This window comes from Lactuca virosa, chromosome 6 (genome assembly GCF_052849685.1).
Source record: "Lactuca virosa cultivar CGN04683 chromosome 6, Lactuca_virosa_CGN04683_v6, whole genome shotgun sequence".
NCBI lineage: Eukaryota > Viridiplantae > Streptophyta > Magnoliopsida > Asterales > Asteraceae > Lactuca > Lactuca virosa.
The window spans coordinates 118,873,255-118,891,741 of record NC_136431.1 but is presented as its reverse complement, the minus strand read 5'-3'; positions in this window follow the sequence as shown (position 1 = coordinate 118,891,741).

Sequence of the window (18,487 nt, the reverse complement as noted above, 5' to 3'; positions counted from 1 at the left end):
CAGTAATAACCCGCTATACCCAGGGAATTCCGAATCTCAGATGGAGATCTCGGAATCTCCCACTGCATCACGACCTCTATGTTGGCCGAATCAACTAGAATACCCTTCTGGTTGATAAGGTGGCCAAGAGATTGCACCTTGCGCAACCAGGACTCACAGTTGGAGAACTTTATAAAAATCTCTCCCCCACTTAGATTCGACTAAGTCTTCACATTACATGAGAATTGAAGGATTCCCAATCCTTCTCGCTTTCTAATATCCCACTGATGACAACCTGTGCCTGCCCATGCTAGCGTTTAATCACCGATTAAACCTTGAGATCTCCCATCCTCGGAAATCTTGATGAGTACTCTTGAAATCTGATCCCCTTCTGCTGACATGAGCAACCCCGCTAGCCTGTAGCAGCCTAAACCCCTTGGAGTGACAGACTCCCTCGTGTACCTTCTCATACGCGCTGCACTGTCTCAGGCCCTGATGGCCTTTCACCCGATGATCAGAAGTCTTGGGTCTCTTCCCGGGACCCTCTACTATACGCACCTGGCATGCACCTCTCTTTCCAGGGTGCTCCCAAATCGATCCCGCATCTGCAACTCTTGGAAATCATATCCTTCAGGGTCTGACACCCTGTCACGCTCACTAGCTGGCTTGCCAATGGCTAAGCTGCAACACTGGAACATCCTCTGTCCCCACACTGGGTCATAAACTCTTCCCTGAAGCTTCTTAGATTCTCCAAGACTCTCACTGATTCGAGTATGGATCATGTGCTTTCAGTAGTACGGGCCCAATACTACCTTCCACACCTATCCATACTTTCCTCGGCAATCCTCCCGAATCCTCCAAGTCACTTCCTCAACTGGTACACCCAAGTCTCACTGAACCTCACTACTAACCCACTGAGCATATCCTAGGCTTTCCTAGGTTCCCGTACTCACCCAGTCCTCAGCTGCTAAAGAACTTCCCACTAATGTCAACTAGCTACCTCATGAATATAGCCATTCGCGACTTAGCATATTCACTTAGTAGCTAGCTCACATTACTAAGAGTCCCTCAAAGCACCAAGCAAGCAGCATTCAGACAATGGAAAATCTCACCAACATATTCCAATCAGATTAGTCTATCCTCTTGCTAAGGATCTATACTAGCATGCGATTCTAAGGCTCACACAATCAGGCATAACCTAAACAGACTATCCTATCACTAACTGATCAGTACTATCATGCAGCTCAGCAAGCACATACAACAGGCATATAAGGCATCCTCCCTAGATCCTTAGCCCTAATCTAGCATGCAGTTCTCATAATCATATCAGATCATAACATAACATGTACGGGTATCTTGGGGAAAACTTACTTGAGCTCGGCTGATTGCACGCATCACACACTTTGCTCTTCTCAAAGTTCTTTTCTCTTTTCAGATTCTTTTCAAACTGCTTTTTATAAAATGGTTTTACTTTTGAAAATTTTCATACCAAGCCCTTAGTTTGAGTTCAGACACACCCGAGAGTATGTCCGAATCCCTCAAACCAAGGCTCTGATACCAACTTATAACATCCCAAAATTCAAGGCAGAATTTTCATTTTTAAATAAGTTATTACATAAAACTAAAGTGTGAATAATCAAAATATAATATTATGAAACCATATCAGAGTATAATCCCAAGGATCTCGTGTGCGGAAAACATAGTGTGATGCGCTGCGATCAAGCCGGCTCCTTTCCTTTGCAAACAAAGCACCTGAAACCAAAACTGTAAACCGTAAGCACGAAGCTTAGTGAGTTCCCCCATCATACCACATACCACATAATACCATCGATATCTTTCAACCGGTAACTACCATCGGTATCTTTCAACCGGTAACCGGAGACTATTTCACCCCTAGCACTATCACATTGTAACATCCCAAAAATCAAGCCCAAAAAATTTCATTTTTCATTAGTTAGCTCATAAAACATTCATTAGAAAATATTATAAACACGTCACTTCATAAAACCAAGTATCATGTTTGAAACCCACAACATAAACAAATATCATATCAGAGTACAATCCCAGAAAACACCGTGCGGAAAATCAGATGTGTGTGTGTGATGTCATGCTACGCCGCCGGCTCCTTCCCCTTAGACGAAGAGGTACCTGAAACCAAAAACTGAAACCGTAAGCACAAAGCTTAGTGAGTTCCCCCATCATACCTCATACCACACAAGTCCTCGGTATCTTTCAACCGGTAATCATTCATCGGTATCTTTCAACCGGTAATCGTCATCGGTATCTTTCAACCGGTAGTCATTCATCGGTATCTTTCAACCGGTAACTGGGGACTATTCCACCCCCTACCACTAGCATACAATAACAAGATATAAGCATACAGTCAGGCATATCCGGGTACTGACCTACCCCTTGGTCCTAAGGACCCCTATCAGGGAAACTATCCCTATCAAGCACGTAACATATCATACAGATATAACTCATAACCAAACACATACCAAACCGAGATAATTATCACAAAGACAATCATCTACAAAATGCTCCTCATTGGTGGGCCGGCATTGTGGCCTTAGACCCACCCCTACAGGAAGGTAACTCACCTCGAAAAGTAGCTGGTGAAAGTCTGCTCGCTAGACGTCTGACTGCTGCACCGGTAATCCTCCAGCTATAAATCCATAAACATAGATTAGACACTCATAAATACCCTTAGGTCAAATGACTGACCTACCCCTGGTCCAAGGTCAACTCCTTGGTCAAATTCAACTTCCAGTTGACTGGACTCGCCGAGTCATGGCACAGACTCGCCGAGTCCCTCTCCTACTATCCCGGTACTAACTCATCAAGTCCCTCTTCCCACTCACTGAGTCACCCTTAACTCAATACTCGGGACGATTAGACCGACTCGCGATCCGACTCGCCGAGTCCGAGAACAACTCGCCGAGTCCCTACGAGCAGATCTCCTACTCGCTTCCAAATCCTCACCAGAGCATCCATCTTGAGGATTTGGGTTCCTGGGACTATTGTTGCTCGATAAATTGCTAATTCCGCGAGCAGTTACGAAGGGTTGGACCTTCTACACTTAAACCCCTCTTAACTCAGTAATTGTTAATATGACTCGCCGAGCTGAAGAACAACTCGTCGAGTCCCAGGCAATCTTCATAGGACTCGCCGAGTGGTTCATCCAACTCGTCGAGTCTAAGACCATCTTCATAGAACTCGCCGAGTCCCTTCAACCCTCCTTCCAAACAGACCAATTCTGAGGCATGCAACGGTTCCAAACCATAGATCTAAGCTCCTAGGGCATGCTTATCACATAAAGTTGCAAACTTTACGTGCATGCATGGCCCTATGAGCTCCAAAAGGCAAATCCAAGCTCTTTATGAGCTCAAACACTCAAGAGGGACCTCAATCACTTCAACCACAGAGACTTTACACTTCTAAGATGTCCATTAGGTCCAGATCTGAAGTCCTTTCAGAACATAGAGCATAAACATATGGAGTTTGAGGTTTTAGGGCTTAAAACCCACAAATTAAGGACAAAAGGGGATCTAATGAACTAGAGATCAAGGTAGGAGCTTTTCTACCTGAATGGAAGCCTTTCACAGAGTAGATTTCGGATCTACTTCCCCTCCTTGCACTCTTCAACCTTCTCCTTCTTCTTCTAAGCTCCAAACTTCCTTCACAAAACCAAAATCACTCACAAGAACAATATGGGGGCTAGGGTTTCGCTCTACAACTCTTCTGGAAGTGTTAGGGGCAAGGGAGGCCGAGTTAGAGTGTTTAAATAGGGTGCACACTCCTGGATTAGGGTTTTTGTCCAAACCGCAGCTTACTCGCCGCGTCCGGGACCCGACTCGGCGAGTCCACAACTTAAACCCCGTGCCCCTTCCCACTTCTACTCTGCGAGTCGATCCTTTGACTCGCCGAGTCCAAGGCCAAGATGCAAAATGCTCAAAGAATTAAATAAAAGAATACGTACCAAAAACCAGGTGTTACAATCTCCCCCACTTATTTTAGACTTCGTCCTCGAAGTCTGCTGCTTGCTCCTGAAACAGCTCGGGGTAATGCTCCATCATGTCATCCATCGGCTCCCAAGTCCACTCCGACCCCTTCCGGTGCTGCCATTGCACCTTCACGAGTTCCACTCTCTTGTTCCTCAGATCCTTCGACTTCCGGTCTAGGATCGCTACAGGCCGCTCGATGTAGTTCAGGCTGTCATCAACCTGAATGTCCTCCAAAGGTACCACTGCTGAGTCGTCCACCAGGCACTTCCGCAGCTGACAGACGTGGAAAGTGCTGTGGATCTGACTTAGTTCAGCTGGCAGATCCAGCCGGTACGCCACCTTGCCCACCCGGGCTACAACCCTAAACGGTCCAATATACCTGGGACCCAACTTGCCCCGCTTCCTAAATCGGATGACGCCCTTCCAAGGCGACACTTTCAGGAGAACCATATCCCCGACCTGGAACTCCAGGTCTGATCGACGCTTATCGGCATAACTTTTCTACCGACTCTGAGCAGTTTGAAGCCTGCTCCGGACCTGCTGAATCTTCTCTGTCGTCTTGAGCACTACTTCGGTGCTCCCCATGACCCTCTGGCCAACCTCGCCCCAACATATCGGGGTCCTGCACCTCCTCCCATACAACATCTCGAAGGGAGGACGGTCGATACTCGCGTGATAGCTATTATTATACGAGAACTCCGCCAACGGAAGGTAGGTATCCCAGCTACCTCTGAAGTCTAAAACACATGCCCGCAGCATATCCTCCAGAGTCTGGATGGTCCGCTTGCTCTGACCATCCGTCTGCGGGTGAAAAGAGGTGCTAAAATGCAGACGAGTACCCAGCTCGTCATGAAACTTCTTCCAAAACCTGGAAGTAAACCGCACATCTCTGTCTGAAATCACCAAAACTGGCACTCCGTGCCGCGCCACCACCTCCCTGATATAGATATCAGCCAATTTCTCGGCCGGGATGCTCTCCTGAATTGGGATAAAGTGGGCGCTCTTGGTCAATCGATCGACAATGACCCAGATCGAATCCACTCCCCGCGCGGTCCTGGGAAGCTTGGTGATAAAATCCATCGTGATGTCTTCCCATTTCCACAACGGAATATCCAACGGCTGCATCTTGCCGTGTGGTCTCTGATGCTCGGCCTTGACCTTCCTGCAGGTCAAGCACCGCTCCACGTACCATGCCACATCCCGCTTCATGCAGGGCCACCAATAGTCCAGACGAAGATCCCTATACATCTTCGTCGCCCCGGGATGAATGGAGAACCGGGATTTGTGCGCCTCTTCCATTAGGGCCTGGCGCACGCCTCCATGATAAGGGACCCACACCCTACGGTGAAGAGTCAATAACCCTCGGCTATCATAGTCGAAGGAGGAAACCTGCCCCACAATCCGCTCACTCTTCCGATGTTCCTCCTTCATAGCCTCCTGCTGAGCCTCCCGGATCCGCTCCAGAAGCGGAGCCACCACCGTCATCCTCAGACAGATATCCCTGATCGGCGCTGCCTTGTGGTTAAGCGCATCGGCCACGACATTGGCCTTCCCCGGATGGTAGAGGATCTCACAATCATAATCCTTTACCACATCAATCCACCGACGCTGTCTCATATTCAGATTTGGCTGATCCATGAGATACCTCAAACTCTTGTGGTCCGTGTAAATCGTACAACGGACCCCATAGAGGTAATGACGGCAAATCTTGAGGGCGAATACAACAGCCCCCAACTCCAAATCATGCGTCGGGTAATTCGCCTCGTGAGGCTTCAGCTGCCTCGACGCATATGCGATGACATGCCCTCTCTGCATCAATACAGCGCCCAAACCTGCGATGGATGCATCGCAGTACACAACAAAATCCTCCATGCCCTCTGGCAGGGCTAAAATTGGCGCCTCGCACAATCTCTGTCTCAGTGCCTCGAACGCGGCCTGCTGCTCAGGCCCCCAGCGATACAGCACCGACTTTTTAGTCAGTCGGGTGAGCGGAACTGCTATCTTGGAGAAGTCCTGAATGAATCTCCGATAGTAGCCTGCCAATCCTAGAAAGCTTCGAATCTCAGATGGAGACCTCGGAACCTCCCAACTCATCACGGCCTCCACCTTGGCCGGATCTACCGAAATCCCGTTCTGGTTGACAAGGTGCCCAAGAAACTGCACCTCGCGCAACCAGAACTCATACTTGGAGAACTTAGCATACAAGTTCTCCCTCCTCAACGTCTCCAGAACCTCCCGCAGATGCTCCTCATGCTGCTCTCGCGTCTTGGAGTAAACCAAGATATCGTCAAAAAATACTATCACAGACCTGTCTAACATCGGTCTACACACGTGGTTCATGAGGTCCATGAACGCGGTAGGAGCATTGGTGAGCCCGAAAGGCATCACCACAAACTCATAGTGGCCATAACGCGTCCGAAACGCAGTCTTCTGCACATCCTCCTCTCTGAACCTCATCTGATGATACCCTGAACGCAAATCAATCTTGGAGAACCAAGATGCTCCCTGTAGCTGGTCAAAGAGGTCATCAATCCTTGAGAGTGGGTAGCGGTTCTTCACCGTTACCTTATTCAGCTCCCGATAATCTATACACATCCGATGCGACCCGTCCTTCTTCTTCACAAACAGAATCGGGGCTCCCCAGGGTGAACTGCTCGGTCTAATGAAACCCTTGTCCAACAGCTCCTGCAGCTGTGTAGACAACTCCTGCATCTCGGGAGGAGCCAACCGATACGGTGCCTTGGCTATCGGAGCCGCACCAGGGACTAGGTCGATCCTGAACTCCACCTGTCGCTCCGGAGGTATCCCAGGAAACTCCTCGGGGAATACGTCCGCAAACTCTCGTACCACGGGCACATCGCCCTACCCACCTCTCGGGTATCCGTAACATAGGCGACATAACCTGCGCAACCCTGCTGCAGATAACGTCTAGCTCTCGCTGTTGAACATAAAGCTGGTCCTCGCTGCGGCCTCTCGGCCGAAATTACCAGCTCTCCCCCACTTGGGGTCCTGACCCGCACCAACTGCTGCGCGCAGTCGATCACTGCCCCATTGGGGCTTAGCCAATCCATACCAATAATAACCTTGTTCCCTCGCAAAGGTATGGGAACCAAATCCACCAGGTAACGCTGCTCGAATATTCTCAGCACACAATCTCGGAATACCGTCGATGCTCGCACCGATCGGTCGTCCGCAATCTCTACCTCTAGAGGGCAATCCAACATGCCCGACGACTCAGAAAACTTCTTGCTAAGTGCAATAGAAACAAACGATCGGGTAGCGCCCGAATCAAACAACACCTGAACCGGGATGCCGTTCACATGGAACGATCCTAAACAGAGCATATATCAATAACATAAGCATCATAAAAATAAATCAGGGGTAAAGAATCATACCCGTCACCACATCAGGTGCAGCGCGTGCCTCCTCGGCTGTCAGCTGAAATGCTCGGCTCCGCACCACTGGAGCCTCTGCCTTGACCTTCCGGCCATGTGTAACCCGCGCCGTCCCTGAGACCGGCGCCGCTGCTGGCGCTGCCGCTGACGCTGCTGTCAATCTCGGGCAATTGGCCCTTTTGTGGCCCCTCTGATTGCAATGGAAGCAAATCAGGTCTGTCATCTGTACCGCAGGGGCGGGGGTAGTACAATCCCTGCCAAAATGTCCCACCTTGCCACACTTATAGCAGCCCGAACCCGGCCCAGTGCGACAAGCTCCCTCATGTGACCGATCGCATTTCCCACAGCGGTCTCGTCCTGCCTGGCCTTTCGGCCTACCATCAGATCCCTTGGGCTTCTTCCCCGAAGCCCCAGTCGTCAGCCCCTCCACTGCCTTCCTCTTCTGGACGTGCTCCAGATCAATCTCCCTCTCCCTCTCCCTAGCCCTGGCAATCATGGAATCCAAGGTAGGGCAAGCTGAAAAACTAACATGCTCCCGAATGTCATCTCGTAGCATGTCGTGGTAGCGGGTCCTCCTCATATCCTCATCTCCCGCATACTGGGGCACCAGCAATGCCCTCTCCCGGAACTTGGCGGTGATCTCCGCCACAGTCTCCGTAGTCTGCCTCATATCCAAGAACTCCCTGGCCAGCCGCTGAAGCTCCACAGCTGGCGTAAACTCCGCCCTGAATCTGGTCACAAAGTCTAACCATGTCATAGCCTCAACAGCCGAGGCTCCCAATGAGTCACCAACAGACTCCCACCAATCTCTAGCCCTGTATCGCAAGCATCCTGCTGTATATCTCATCTTCGACCCCTCTGGGCAGAAGCTCGTCAGCTGCGCAGACTCAATGTCTGCGATCCATCTCCTCGCAGCAATGGGGTCTTTCACCCCATGGAAATCCGACGCACCACTCCCACGAAAGTCCTTGAAGGACAGCGTGCGCGTACCCACCTGGCTAGACGCCATATCACTCCTGAATGCTCGGAGGCGATCCTCCATCAACTCAACAATCCCCTCCTTGATCGACCCGAAGATGATAAGGGTCTACTCAAGGATGCCTCTCGTGATCTCAGACGCGATGAACTCGCGTAACCCGTCATCAGTCTGCTCGGATCCCGCACCCGAGCCCGATCCCGATCCTGACCCGGAACCTCCTGCTCCATGTCGTGTGGTCACCATGCTGAAAATACACGCATAATTGTCAGGATCATACATATACTCGAGAGATCTAACACACTCTCCAAGGTCCCTGGTTCCATCTAGGCCCTCCTTGATTCGAGTACGGGTCCTCTGCTTTCAGTAGTACGGGCCCATACTACCTTCCACATCTACCTGTACTTTCCTCAAGGATTGCTTCGACTTCACCAAGTCCCTTTTACCGATACCCTTTCCACTGACCTCATCCTAGGCTCCCCCCTAGGGCACTCTCCGACCTACCCTCCGCCATCAGCTGCACTAGGAGTCCCTACTACCTCCCCCTAACTAACTTGCAGATACTGCTACATATCCACTCCTTAGTTAGTTGGAAATAGTCGGGACCCCCAAAGCACAAAGCAAGCAGCATTCGTGCATCGAGTAACCAAATCAAGCATAACCTATACAGGCCATCCTACTGCTGACTAAACAGTCCTAGCATACAGCTCATACAACAGGCATATAAGGCATCCTCCTAGATCCTTAGCCCTAACTAGCATGCAATTATCCGAATCATATATCAGGCACACAAGGCATCTTCCTAGATCCTTAGTCCTATTCTAGCATGTAGTTCTGAATCAAAGCCATATAGCATAACATAACATGTATGGGTATCTTGGGGAAGACTTACTTGAGCCCGGCCGGTTGCATGCATCACACACCTTGTCTTTTTTAAAATCCTTCCGTTTAGATTTTTAGAAAACCATTTTATTGAAAAAATCTCTTAGCCCCTCAGTTTGAGTCCAGACACCCCCGAGGGTGTGTCCGAATCCCTCAAACCAGGGCTCTGATACCAACTTGTAACATCCCAAAAATCAAGCCCAAAAAATTTCATTTTTCATTAGTTAGCTCATAAAACATTCATTAGAAAATATTATAAACACGTCACTTCATAAAACCAAGTATCATGTTTGAAACCCACAACATAAACAAATATCATATCAGAGTACAATCCCAGAAAACATCGTGCGGAAAATCAGATGTGTGTGTGTGTGATGCCATGCTACACCGCCGGCTCCTTCCCCTTAGACGAAGAGGTACCTGAAACCAAAAACTGAAACCGTAAGCACAAAGCTTAGTGAGTTCCCCCATCATACCTCATACCACACAAGTCCTCGGTATCTTTCAACCGGTAATCATTCATCGGTATCTTTCAACCGGTAATCGTCATCGGTATCTTTCAACCGGTAGTCATTCATCGGTATCTTTCAACCGGTAACTGGGGACTATTCCACCCCCTACCACTAGCATACAATAACAAGATATAAGCATACAGTCAGGCATATCCGGGTACTGACCTACCCCTTGGTCCTAAGGACCCCTATCAGGGAAACTATCCCTATCAAGCACGTAACATATCATACAGATATAACTCATAACCAAACACATACCAAACCGAGATAATTATCACAAAGACAATCATCTACAAAATGCTCCTCATTGGTGGGCCGGCATTGTGGCCTTAGACCCACCCCTACAGGAAGGTAACTCACCTCGAAAAGTAGCTGGTGAAAGTCTGCTCGCTAGACGTCTGACTGCTGCACCGGTAATCCTCCGGCTATAAATCCATAAACATAGATTAGACACTCATAAATACCCTTAGGTCAAATGACTGACCTACCCCTGGTCCAAGGTCAACTCCTTGGTCAAAGTCAACTTCCAGTTGACTGGACTCGCCGAGTCATGGCACAGACTCGCCGAGTCCCTCTCCTACTATCCCGGTACTAACTCATCAAGTCCCTCTTCCCACTCACTGAGTCACCCTTAACTCAATACTCGAGACGATTAGACCGACTCGCGATCCGACTCGCCGAGTCCGAGAACAACTCGCCGAGTCCCTACGAGCAGATCTCCTACTCGCTTCCAAATCCTCACCAGAGCATCCATCTTGAGGATTTGGGTTCCTGGGACTATTGCTGCTCGATAAATTGCTAATTCCGCGAGCAGTTACGAAGGGTTGGACCTTCTACACTTAAACCCCTCTTAACTCAGTAACTGTTCATATGACTCGCCGAGTTGAAGAACAACTCGTCGAGTCCCAAGCAATCTTCATAGGACTCGCCGAGTGGTTCATCCAACTCGTCGAGTCTAAGACCATCTTCATAGAACTCGCCGAGTGCACCTTGGCACTCGCCGAGTCCCTTCAACCCTCCTTCCAAACAGACCAATTCTGAGGCATGCAACGGTTCCAAACCATAGATCTAAGCTCCTAGGGCATGCTTATCACGTAAAGTTGCAAACTTTACGTGCATGCATGGCCCTATGAGCTGCAAAAGGCAAATCCAAGCTCTTTATGAGGTCAAACACTCAAGAGGGACCTCAATCACTTCAACCACAGAGACTTTACACTTCTAAGATGTCCATTAGGTCCAGATCTGAAGTCCTTTCAGAACATAGAGCATAAACATATGGAGTTTGAGGTTTTAGGGCTTAAAACCCACAAATTAAGGACAAAAGGGGATCTAATGAACTAGAGATCAAGGTAGGAGCTTTTCTACCTGAATGGAAGCCTTTCACAAAGTAGATTTCGGATCTACTTCCCCTCCTTGCACTCTTCAACCTTCTCCTTCTTCTTCTAAGCTCCAAACTTCCTTCACAAAGCCGAAATCACTCACAAGAACAATATGGGGGCTAGGGTTTCGCTCTACAGCTCTTCTGGAAGTGTTAGGGGCAAGGGAGGCCGAGTTAGAGTGTTTAAATAGGGTGCACACTCCTGGATTAGGGTTTTTGTCCAAACCGCAGCTTACTCGCCGAGTCCGGGACCCGACTCGGCGAGTCCACAACTTAAACCCCGTGCCCCTTCCCGCTTCAACTCGGCGAGTCGATCCTTTGACTCGCCGAGTCCAAGGCCAAGATGCAAAATGCTCAAAGAATTAAATAAAAGAATACGTACCAAAAACCAGGTGTTACACACATAGTAATATATCATAAACATACTGATCACGTACTAACCTCATAAACATGTTGATCACGTACTAACATCATAAACAGACAAATAAGCATTGTATGGGTTCTGTATACCCATTCGGTATCTTTCAACCGGTATCCGCCATCGGTATCTTTCAACCGGTATCCGCCATCGGTATCTTTCAACCGATATCCGCCATCGGTATCTTTCAACCGATAACCGGGGACTATTTCACCCCCACCACTACCATATAATAACATGTCATAAACATATTGGTTCCATGATAACATAACATAAACATACTGAATCACATAATGGCATATCATAACCATACTGGTCACTTAATAACATATCATACATGGGTTCTGTCTACCCCTTCGGTATCTTTCAACCGGTAACTGCCTTCGGTATCTTTCAACCGGTAACCGGGGACTACTTCACCCCCTACCACTATCACATAATAACATATCATGATCATACTGCTAGGCATGCATGGGTACTACCTACCCCTTCGGTATCTTTCAACCGGTAACTATGGGCTATATCACCCCTACCACTACTAACACATATGTCATAGCATCCTAGCACATAAAATATATCAGATAACAACACACCAGATAATTATCACAAAGACAATCATCTAACAAATAACTCCTACTAGTGGGTCGGCATTGTGGCCGTAGACCCACTCCTACTGGAAGGTAACTCACCTCGCACTGCTGAAGTCCCGAAGACTCAACCCCACACTGCTGACGTCCCGCAGACTCAACCCCAGCTGCTGGATGACAGATTCCCGGTCTGTCAATATCAAAACATTACCCAATTAATAATTGGGTTCCACTACATAACCATAAGTACATGCTTTGGGTAATTACTACATTACCCCTATCTTGGCTTATTTAAGCCCAAAGCCCAATCCAAAGGCCCAAAAGTCCATCTATGGCTCAAAGCCCAACATATGGCCCAATTTTCCAAATTGGGCCCAAACCTTTACATGGTCTCATTCTAAGGCCCAACATCATATAATCATTAAGGCCCAAACTATGGCCCATTTATGGCCCATTTTTCCAAATTGGGCCCAAACCCCTTACATGGGCCTTACCCTAGGCCCATTAAATATTCTAGTCCATTTGCTTGACTTTGGATGGCCCATTAATAACGCAATCATCAAGGCCCAATAGAAGGCCCAACAATACACCCATGTGAAATTAGGGTTTCACATAAAATGACGATTAGGGTTAAGTGTTTCTCACTTAACCCATTAAGGACTTAATCCATTAAGTCCATCATTCTTCTAAATAAGTCATATGGTGTGATTGGGCTTAATCACACAATTCCATTATTCTAATGGCCCACAAGTGGGTCTCAATAAGTCCAAGCCCATAAATCCAATATTAGGGTTTTCTAAACCCTAATTAGGGTTTCCAACCCATCTTACCCCAATAGGCCCATTAGTTAAGTCCTTGGATCCATTAGGGTCCATTAAGCCCATTAGACACATGTTTGGGCTTTTATGCCCATTAAGCCTCATTGGGCCCATTAGGGTTTCAAGGCCCATTAGGGTTTTAGTCCCTTGACCAAACATCCCCAAACTAGCAATCCCAACACAACTAAGCACACCGCCACCCGACACGGCGGCCGGTGGCGGCAGCCACCACCCTAAGGTGGTGGTTTTCAATTCCTTTTATTATTCAAATTTCAGATTACATTTTACAAGGCTAATAATCTAAATAAGCACACAAAATCGCTACGACACATGGTGTTTCAAGGCGGCAGCCACCACCTCACGGTGGTGGCGGTGGTTGTTCTTGATATTCCGGCCAAACAAGCCACTCACGACGCACACGCACAGAAAACACACACACACGCACATTTTGAAGAGTGATTCACACACCAGCCACCCACCTGGTGGCTCCCGGCAGCGGCAACAGCAATTCTGAGATGGCAGCCACGACCGTGAGATGGTGGTGGCGGCAATTTCCGTTGGTTCCAACGCAAGCAGCAACAAAGGCGGCAGGCGGCGGTTACAGCAAAGAAGTGAAGACAAAGAGATGGCGACAACGGCTCCTCTATAGCTCGCTTTTCAGGCAAGAGAGGTCACAACGTCCGGCGATGGGCGCATCTTCGATGACTGGCGGCGGAGGAAAGAAGGTGAGGGAGGAGCACGAATGGCGGCCACCACGACGCCACGCCTTTGATCTTCGCTGATGCAGCTGCGCTTTCAACTCATGCGGTTATCAACAACAATCGATGGTGCTCGGCGGTTGGAAAACGACGTGGTGGAAGGTGGCGGTGGCTGGAGAGGGAGCGGTGGGGAGGTGGCGCCGGTGAGAGTCACAAAGGGGAGGTGACGGCTGAACAATAAGACTAGGGTTAGGGTTTCATAACCCTTATATACCGGCTCCTCACACTAGTTTGCCATAATGACCCAAATGGTCCTTCCAGCTCCAATTTAATTCAAAATAGATCCATATTTTACATTTCTAACCCTTCCTTCAGAAAACCCTTACAAATCAAGTCCCGATAATTACTATGCAGCCCTTCCTCTACAAATTCTTTTCAACAGAAATCCACATATTACCATTCAGCCCCTGAGCCTCCAAAATCTCTTCAATTTAAGTCCCAAAAGTTACCATTTAGTCCCTGCCTTCATTAATACTTACAAATTAAGTCCGGATTTTACACTTTTAACCCCCAATCTCTTAAAGTGTGACAATTAGCTCTACGAGACCATCATTTGATATATAATTATTTATTTTAGGGCTACTATTCGTTCATTAATTTATTTATTTAACTTAATAAATAAATGGGTGTTACACCTAAGTGTAAGAATTAGGGTTACACATGACTCTTGGAATTCTAACACTATATATGTAACCCCTTAGAGCCTAAAATCGGATGCACAAGTGTTATAACAAGAATATAGCCGATTTTAGGGTGTTCCTAACCTCTCTCTCAAGCTCTCCAATTGTTGGTGGTGTTTTGTGAAACATTTGAGGCATCACACTTGAGGTGCTAAGCTCTTAAAGGCCAAGTAATACAAGCTACATAAAGAGGTAATTATCTAACTAGTTTTTATGATTCATATATCAACGTGTATGTTAGATAGGCTTCATTCTTTGGAAAAATGAAATTTGCATGTATAACTAGAGAAAACTTAGATCCAAAGCATTAGGGTTGTATGTGCACCATAGGGATGTTATAGTGCTCAAAACCCTTCAATCCTTTTCTCTTCTTCTGAAAGAACTTTCGCTGGAAACTTTCTTGGAGATTGAATTCCAACCACAACGTTTGTGATATAATCAACTTCCTCATCATCATCATCATCATCATCATCATCATCGGAAGGAAAAGTTGTAGACAAAATTTGAAGTTCATTATCATCTGATTCATCTCAGAGACTGAATTCCGAGGCAGGATTCCAAGGAATGGTATGACCCCTTATGCTTCCTTATCTCCCTCTTGCATTGGATGTCTCAGCTTCCGAGGCAAGTCTGACAGATTCTTTGACTTCCGAGAGCCGTTTAAAATCCTTTTGGAAGCTCATGTTGACTTCCTTCGACAAGGCATCATAGGCTTTAGCGGTAGGTGCCTGAGCTTTCAAGTGATCGAACAGGGATGCAAGAATGGACAACATCACATCAAACTTATTGTTCCGAACGTCAACAATGTTCCAATAGGCTCGGAAGAGTTTGAGGAGAACTTGCTGCATAATGAGATTCATTTCGTCCTTCTTTTTAATTTCCTTTTCCAACCTATGAATCTGCTCCTCATGCCGGACATTGGTCTACTTGATCAGTTCATTTGTGGCACTGATCATGTCTTCATGGATTTTCAACATGGTAGAAGTGATGTCAATGTGATGATCAAGGCTGGAGTTGTACTTCTGTTCCACCTCTTCCAATGTCTGCTTGAACCTCAAATAAATAAGTTGGTCGAGTTGCTCTGCCCTTTCGGCATCCGATGGCCCAACTTTCTTTACTTCGGACAGTGAGAGGAGGATAACATCAAGCTTGGTGTCGAGGCTAGAGACTTTGGCATCGATTTTGGAATCAAGCTTTGCAACTGTCTTGTCGAGGGACTCCACCTTCGAAATTATAGCAGAAATGTTGTCTCGGAGTTCCAAAAAGGCAAATGGATCAGCATAGTTTTTTGCTGATGATCCAGTGTCCGAGGTGGAACTCTTAGACCTAGCTTTGTCATCTGCTTTGTTGACAGAAGGTTCTGAAGGAGTAGGATTGTTTGTTGTTGTTTCCTTTGGATGGTTTGACTCGGTTGCACCTCCAAGTGTATTATGGACTTGGACGTCAATGTGAATTTCTTCATCAACCAGCTCTGAGGAGGATGACGAAAGTCCGAAATCAAATATGGGTCTTGATGATGATGGTTTCTACAAAGTGTGAAATGAAGTGAAGACTGGAGGAGTAGCAACGGATGCACTGTCGTCATCGAACATAAATTCATTCGAGTGCTCTTCATCAGGATCATGATGGAAGGTGTCATGGTGAGTGGACTTTGGAGGATCGTCCGAGATGATGTTGTCTTGGTAATTTTCTCCTGATGCAAACTCTTGATCTGTTACTTTGTCGGAGGGAGCGATAAATGGAAGATTGCTCTGGATTGCTCAATTTCTCATATAGATGAGAGTTGCTTCGACTTGGAACGAGTGAGCTCCGGATGCATTGTGTGAGCCCTATTAACAAAATCTAACCAATCTGGATCATCAGTACATGGTCGTCCTTTACCTGAGCCTGATATAAGACCAGTTGTGCCTCCTGAAGTTGCAGGGACAACTCCAGCTCCAGAAAGCTTAGGATCCGAGACAGGGGTCTCTGATCGTGTATGTGTAGAAATAAGAGGGATATCCGAGATGACCCGTGAGTGTGTTCCAGGGGGGTGCAAGGAACTATTTTCAACACTGGAATCACCATTTTGGGAAGGTGAGGGTGGATTAAAAGACGATATTACTCTTCAGAAATAAAATTGTCCCAACTTTCTTATATTCCATTTTGGAGATGAAAATCCAAATCAAAACACTTTCACAATGAGAATACCAACAATAACATTCATCTTTAAAATGCACCTTTTCAACTTCTGAACACACAATAATCGGTTAACACTGTTAAAAAAATCAAGTCTTCAATCATATAAAGTATAAAAAAGAGGAGTAGAAGAGTCTGACTCATGAACACAAATTCTAGACTTCTATTTACTACTTCTATTTACTGTTACTTGGTTCACCAACACCACTAATATCAATTGAGTTCAATATTCTGGACCCTTTGATTCTAGTTCTTGATCCTTCATTAACAACTGATTGGCTAATGACTAAACTGTTGGGTTATGAGCATTCTAACACTCCTAAGTGTACATGCAACCCTAAATATTTTGGATCTATGTTTTCTCTATTATACATACAATTATGAACATCCAAGGTATTATCCTAATCTAGCATACAAAATAATAAATATAACAAGATAGAATACATACCTCTTTGATGTAGAATGTCTTCATGAAGCTTGAGTGCCTAGTGCCCCAAGTGTGACACCTAAAATGGTTCACACAACACCAAATACACTTGGAATAACTTGAGAGAAACTTGAACACTCCTTGAAATCGTCTAGCCCTCACACTCACACATTAGTGCACGATTTCTTGAGCCATGGGATTCTTTTATATGGTGGCTATTAGGGTTACACCATGTAACTCATAACTTTACCCATTCCTTATGCTCCATGGATTTTAACCTCCATGGAGTATCCATGGGTCACCCCATGGACTTAGTCCAACATAAGGAATCTTGGATCACAAGCCCACATATATAAGAATGAATGATTTACACAATCAACCCATATATTTAATTAGTCTCCTTTTGATCACTTAATTAATTCCAAATTAATTCTTGATCAATACTAATTAAATAACCTTATTAATATATTAGAACTTATAATATATTAACCAACCTTAAGTGTTATTTCTCTCATTATAGTCTATCCAAATGCATGATGCCATGCAACCCAAATGGACCATGCCGGGTCGGGTCAAGTCTTACCAATTATAGTTATGGACTTAGACATTAATCCAACAGTCTCCCACTTGGATAAGTCTAAAACTATTATTGCGTATGACTTCAGGAACCGATTAGCAATCGTAGCTCTCAAAAGCTTCTGTCGAACTCTGACCTTGTCGATGACTTGTCCATTAGATAAGGGATCATATATTCCTCCATTCTAGATATCATATGGACTGAGACATGGATTATCAATCATTCTCTCTGTCCATTTGTTGTTTCCCGATTTCCGATTCATGATGACTGACTGATTGAACAAATCAAATCAGTCCTGGCTTGGCCAAGCACTCACATGTATCATCTTTAAATCATCGAGGGGCCCACAGATATCGCTTTTATCCCGAAGGTAAAAGGAATGGATAAACTTCGACTCATATGGCTTGTTCTACTACTTGTTGAATCATACACAAAGGCACGTTTTATAACATCGAGTTACCAATGCGTTTTCGTGCAATCAATGTATAACCAACTCATAGTAACAACTCATATCTCTAGGTTTGAAGAATATAAGATATTATCGTCTCATGATCACTCGTGATAAAATCCATGAAGTGATTCAAATGAGCGCGGGTTGAATCCAATACTCAGAACTTATGAGCACTCATGAGTGTTGTAGCACCACTTTGTCCACCAACTTGGACCTCTACAAACCAACCCATGACAGTCTTGATTCATATCTACTTCCAACATATGACCGACTGTGGATGATTTGAATAACTTAATCATTCAGGAAGAGCGACTTAGTTATTCTGGAAGTCAAAACATGCAAAGTGAAACACAAGAATAAATGAATCAAATATGGTATCAAACCCTATGAATATAAATAAACACTTTTATTTATCACCATACTGATTACTCATTATTCATTGTTTCGGTTTTATCAACTTTATACTT